The 6,065-nt window shown below is 51.3% G+C and overlaps 1 protein-coding gene across 1 annotated transcript in view; it reads left to right on the forward strand.

Moving 5' to 3' along the window:
* Window positions 1–5,257: 5,257 nt before the first annotated feature.
* Window positions 5,258–6,065, forward strand: part of LOC103739326 (cytochrome b-245 chaperone 1) — a 7,087-nt gene continuing 6,279 nt past the window's right edge. Inside the window, 1 exon segment of the mRNA XM_008839668.3 lies at window positions 5,258–5,572. The gene's annotated coding sequence lies outside the window, so the exon portion shown is untranslated.

A 6,065-nucleotide genomic window follows, 5' to 3' on the forward strand; every position in this document is an offset into this window, starting at 1 on the left:
TTTTTTTTGGTCTTTTTGAGACATGGTTTCCCTGTAGCCCCAGCTGTCCTGGAACTCCCTATGTAGACCAGGCTGGCCTTGAACTCACAGAGATCCGCCTGCCTCTGTCTCCCAAGTGGTGGGATTAAAGGCATGGGCCACCATGCCCGGCCTATTTATTTTATGTGTATGTTTGTATTGCCTGCATGTAGATAACTGCACCCCTGTCCTGCAATGCCCTAGGAATACAGAAGAGGCTGTCAGATCCCCTGGAACTGGAGTTACAGTTGTTAGCTTCCATGTGGGTGCTGGGATTTGAACCGTGTCTTCAGTGTTCTTAACCCCTGAGCCATCTCTCCAGCCCAGCTTTATCACATTTTTTATTTATTATTTTTATTTTATGTGTATGGTGTATTGCCTGCATGTATGTGAGTGCACCCATGTCATGCAATGCCATAGAGGTCAGAAGAGGTCTTCTGATTCCCCTGGAACTGGAGTTAAGGATGGTTTGTAGCCGGCATGTAGGTGCTGGGAATTGAACCCAGGTCTTCTGCAAGAGCGGTCAGTGCTCTTAACCGCTGAGCTGTCTCTCCAGCCCTGCTTTTCACATTTTCTAAGCAGGATCTCTTTACTGAACCTGGAGCTTGCTGTTCCAGCTAGACTGACTGGCTGGCAAGCCCCCAGGATCTGCCTGTTTCTGCTTCCCCAGCACCTGGTTTACAGATGAGCACTTCCATGCCGGACTTCCCCAAGCGTGCTGGGGATCTTGAACTTAGGTCCCCATGCTTGCACAGCAAGCCCTTTACCCACTAAGCCATCTTCCCAGCCCATTCTTATTTGAGATGTCTTTAAGAAAAGAATACTGGGGCTGGAGAGATGGCTCAGCGGTTAAGAACACTGGTTGTTCTTGCAGAAGACCCGGGTTCAATCCAGCACCCACATGGAAGCTAACAACTGTAACTCCAGTTCCAGGGGATCTGACAGCCTCTTCTGACCTCTGCCGGCAATGCTTGACATGCGTGCACTTACCCACATGCAGGCAATACATGCATACACATAGAATAAAAAAAATAATAAAATTTTTTAAAAAAAGAAAAGAATGGGGGCTGGAGAGATGGCTCAGTGGTTAAAAGCCCTGGCTGCACTTACAGAGGACCCAGGTTCAGTTTCCAGCACTCACATGGTGGCTAACAGCTGTCTGAAACTCCAGTTCCAGGGTATCTGACACTCATCTAGCCTCTGTGAGCAGTGTGGTGCACTTACATAGATGCAGGCAAAACACATAAAGCCAGCACTTGGGAGTTAGAGGCAGGCTAATCTCTGTGAGTTCAAGGCTAGCCTGGTCTAGTCAGTTCCAGGCCAACTGGGGCTATGGACAGACCCTGTCTCGAAAAAGACCAAAACAAAAAAGGCACTGGGCAGGGCTGGAGCGTTCCGTGAAGTGCTTGCTGCACAAGCATCAAGATCTCAGTTCAATTCCAAGCACCCACATAAAAGTCAGACATGGGGGCCGGAGCCATAGCTCAGCAGTTAAGAACACTGGTTGTAGCCAGGCGTGGTGGCGCATGCCTGTAGTCCCAGCACTTGGGAGGCAGAGGCAGGCGGATGTCTGTGAGTTCGAGGCCAGCCTGGTCTATATAGTGATTTCCAGGACAGCTGGGGCTGCAGGGAGACCCTGCCTCAAAAAGACAAAAAAAAAGAACACTGGTTGTTCTTGCAGAAGACCCGGGTTCAATTCCCAGCACCCACATGGCAGCTAACAATCTTAACCCCAGTTTCAGGGTATCCGATGCCCTCTCTGGCCTCCGCCAGCATTGTACAACATGGGTGCACTTACTTACATGCAGGCAACACACTCATACACATAAAAATAAAACAAATTTTTTAAAAAGTAAGACATGGTGATGTGGGCCTGTAATCCCAGTGCAGGGGAGGCAGAGACAGAAAGGATCCCTGGGGATCCCAGGTCCCAGTGACAGTCTCAAAAAAGAGGGTGGCTGGATGTGGTGGTACACCTTTAATCCCAGCACTTCAAAAACAGAGGCAGGTGAATCTCTGTAAATTCAAGGTCAGTCTGATCTACATAGCTCCAGACCAGTCAGTAAGATTCTGTCTGGAAAAAAAAAGTTGAATTGACTGCTGAGGTTGATCTCTGGCCTGCCTTCACACAGTGTGCCCCCCCCACCCCACATGAACATGCACAGACACACACACATACACACTCATAAGTACAGACAGACAACATTCCATAATAGCCTATAATTCCAGCATTTGGGGACTGAGGCAGAATTTCCATGAGTTCAAGATCACATAATGAGACTCTGACTCGACACTGAACAATATTAAAAGAAACTCACCCATGCTCCTGTAAGTGAGCTCAATAAACTTGTAGGTTCACCAAGGTGAACTTGAGTGGAATTCCTACTTGTCTGTCATAGGGACTTTATCTGGGGTGAGTAAACGTTTGTTTATTGCCCCAGAGGAGAAGTTCCTGCACTACAAGGTGCCCTCACAGGGATACAAAGGAACCAAAGATGAATTTGGGAGGAGCACTTGCATTGTGTCTGAAGTGGGTGATAAGGCATGCCACAGTGGATGAAAAGTTCTGGGGAATCCTATATCTTGGACTGAACTTCCTGCAAGGCTGATCAACTAACTGATTAGTGCTTCCTGCAAGGCTGATCAACTGACTGATTAGTGCTTCAGTGAGGAAAGGGAGTTTGGAACAGATCTGGAGCCTACTTACATTTTATCTATGGCCACATTTAGCCACAAATAGCCACTCCTTGCCCTCCTCCCTTCTGACTTAATGTTCTTGTGACTAATAGAATGTATTGACAAAAGAAACAGTTCCCACCCATCAAAAAGCATCAGTGAGCATCTGAGCTGAGATTTCTCTTTTGCTGAATCACTCACCCTACTTGTTTCCACCAATGTATTTGAAAAGTGTCTTGATTTATGACTTTTCTTTGTTCTGTTACTATAAAAATTTCATGAAGCTGTTACCACGCTGGAACATGGAATTTGGGGTGACCTGAATCTGTGTTCCTGGGCCATGGTCACTCATATTTGGCTCCAGAATAAACTCTCTCCCCCACTAAAGCTAAGCAGTGTCTAGGTGGAGCACCTGTGGGGCAATCTTGATATGGCTGTTCTGTGTGGTGTGGAAGGGCACTAGCCCTGCTACAGGGCTGCTGTGTCTGAAAGTGGAATGTCCATGGGAGGAGTCTCTGGGAGACTGCTGTGAGTTCACCTTGGGAAACCAATGAGTTTGTCATCTGGGTTTACTTACAGAGCATGGGTGGCCCCAAAGCTACTAATAGTGGAAAGTCTTTGCCCAGCATGGATGATGGCTTCCCTATAGCAGCCACAGCCACAGACTCCACAGTGGAAGGAGTACCCCCTTCAGTTAACCTTCCCCAGAGAGATCCAAGGCCTCAATCTTGCAGTTGGGCAGACCTGCATACCAAGGGCTGGGAGGAGGGCTGGGATCTCAGGGTCCAGTGACTCTTCCCACCCCTTCTCTGAGGGGATGCCCACAGTCAATAGACCAGATTGGGATGGTCTCTCCAAGCTGGCATAGCTGATCTGATGAAGATGGAGGCTGTTTTGCTCAGAGGACTGGATTCTACAACAGTGACCATTTTCTATGTGCCTCCTTGATGAATGAAGTCTGCCACATGATATGGGAGCATGTTGAAAGGGCTGGTGGACCATAGAAGAGGTGTGACCCCACAAAGTGGCATATACAAAATGGGACCGTAAGCAGGCTGTGACACCACTGACATGGCCCTTGCTCTGGGAAAAGTGGACAGTAAGAAAGATGAGGTGCAAGTGTTGGCTTACTGTTCCCAACAGCTAGAGGCCAGAAGGGAAAGAGGGTGCAAACCAGGTATGTGCTGAAGAGCCAATTCTGGGATCCAAAGACTTGGAACTCATGGGAAGAAGGAAAGTAAGGAGCAGAGTGATAGAAAATGCCCCAGGGGCCAGCAGGATGGCTCAGTGGGTAAAGCACTTGCAGGCAAGCCTGATGGCCTGAGCTCAATCCTCAGAACCTAGAGTTGGAAGGAGAAAATGCCTCTCCACAGGAGTAGTTAGCTGCAGCAAAATCCCAACAAGAGGATTGCTGTAAGTTCCAAGTCAGCTTGGGTTACATGGTGAGACTGTCTCACTAAAACCCAATAAATCAATCAATCAATCCACAAGGTGGGTGTTGGAATTGCATGTTGCTTCAGGTTTGGTCACTGTTTCTAGGGATTACAGATATGGATCATAGTGTCTGGCCTCCAGCAGGATTTTAACCAAATCAGATACAATTTGCTCCTTTAACATTTGCAGAATGGTTGTGTTAAGTATAAGCCTTTTTTTGGCTCACAGAGGTAGGAAAGGAGAAATCACACGTGTAACTAATGTTTTCTGCGTTATTAAGTCAGTTCCATATGAATTTTTGGTCTTTTTGAGACAGGGTCTCCCTGTAGCCCCAGCTGGCCTGGAACTTACTATGCAGACCAGGCTGGCTTTGAACTCATAGAGATCTGCCTGCCTCTGCCTCCAGAGTGCTGGGATAAAAGGCGTGCGCCAGCACACCCTGCCTTCAGATTTCTTATAATGTGGGACTAGAGAGGTTAAAAGCACTGGCTGCTCTTGCAGAGGACCTGGGCTCCATTCCCAGCACCCACATGGCGGCTATCAACCATCTGTAACTCCAGCAGTTCCAGGAGAACCGACGCCTTTTTCTGACCTCAAGCATTGCCCAACACGGGTGCGTTTAGACACATGCTGGCAATACACGCATACACAAAAAAATAATTTAAAAATTTCTTATAATGTACCCATATATGGTCAAAATTTCCAGGACTACGCACGTCGATATCTATTTCACACGGTCATTAGATTATGAAACACATACCAAAGAACCTGAAGAGAAAGGTAAAGTAACAGAAACCCCAGCCTCGGCATGCCGCTCTAGCAGCCACGATCACGCGGTGGAGACAATGCGGTGAGCTTTTACAATCGCTGTACTGGACACCTACGAGCCGGGCTTCGGCGTCCCATGCCGCTGGCGGCTGCGTCCCGAGAACAAACTACGCGCCATTCCTCCTGACTGACTCCCCCTGGGGGCTGACCCCACGCGCGGCACAGGTAGCCAGGCCCTCTCTGGCACGCCACGGGTTAACTCCAAGTGCCGCCCCGCCCCCAGGCCCCGCCCCAGGCCCCGCCCCCCGGCCCTCCGCCCAGGCGAAGACCGCGCTGAATTCCCGCCCCCGAGAGTGCAGAAAATGAGGCCTCACTCGCCCGGCGCGGGTCACTGGCGCCCCGCCCCCGATGGCCCGATCCGTCCACTAACCCGGAAGTCCGCGGGCACCGCCCTCACTCCCGGAAGCCCTCTCGGCTGCGCCCCCGCATTTCGCGGGTTCGCGTCCCTAGGTTCCGGCGCAGGTGCGTGCTCGGCGGTCGTCCGGGTCCCATCCCGCCGTGCTCCCTGCCTCCTGTGCCCGCCCTGGTGGTCAGCGCCTGCTTCCTTACCCGGACTGGTCTGGATCCGGAACCACGGCGGGCTGAGGGCCGAGCAAACCGGGCAGTGGTCGAGTGGGTGCGTGTGCACAAGGGTACCCGGGCGCGCGGAACGGGGAGTTTGTGGGGCACGTTGGCAACTGAGGCCGGAGGGAGGCAGCCAGGGTTGTCGAGGACTTAAGAGTCCGAAGCCTGTCAGCTGGGGCCTAGGTGTCAGTCTCCAGGGTTCAGCAGTGACCGTCACCCAGAGGCTCTGGGGCCTGTAGGTAGTCTGGTGTGAGGAGCAGTCAGGAAGCTGAGGGGTGACGACAGACAACCACCACAGCGCTTTCAGTTCCCTTTCTGGGTGGGAAGGAGGTTCTGGAAGGTTTGGGTAAGATGCCGGAAGCCTGAGTTGCTGGGGACTCACTAACCGAACAACTTCCTTAAGGCTAAGGTCATCAGTGGGGCTGGGGCTTGATGGGCCCAAGCCCACCCTGTGTGTGTGGCCCCAGTGCCTAGACGCCTGTGGGTGGAGGTCTTCCGGGGAATGGGAGTTCCAGCCTGCTGAGCCCCCCCCCCCCCCCCCCCCC

The sequence above is a fragment of the Nannospalax galili genome, unplaced genomic scaffold (genome assembly GCF_000622305.1).
Source record: "Nannospalax galili isolate Female #2095 unplaced genomic scaffold, S.galili_v1.0 scaffold679, whole genome shotgun sequence".
In the NCBI taxonomy this organism is placed as follows: Eukaryota; Metazoa; Chordata; class Mammalia; order Rodentia; family Spalacidae; genus Nannospalax; species Nannospalax galili.